Genomic DNA, 202 nt, shown 5'->3' with positions numbered 1-202 from the left:
GGTGGAATGTTTTTCATTAAATACTTAACTTTCCCCACTATACTAACCTTCTTTCTGTCTCCTCCAAATTTATAATCTATAAATTATACACAGAGTTGTCCTATGTGTGGTAGTCACTCAACAATCAACTTCTTTTGACTCAACAATCAACCAAGAAAGATATCCCATAGTATCGATGCTGGAAATGAGACTCAAAAATCAA

Source organism: Morone saxatilis, unplaced genomic scaffold (assembly GCF_004916995.1).
Source record: "Morone saxatilis isolate NCDOM2014 unplaced genomic scaffold, NCSU_SB_2.0 Contig8, whole genome shotgun sequence".
NCBI lineage: Eukaryota > Metazoa > Chordata > Actinopteri > Moronidae > Morone > Morone saxatilis.
This window is presented reverse-complemented; position numbering follows the sequence as displayed.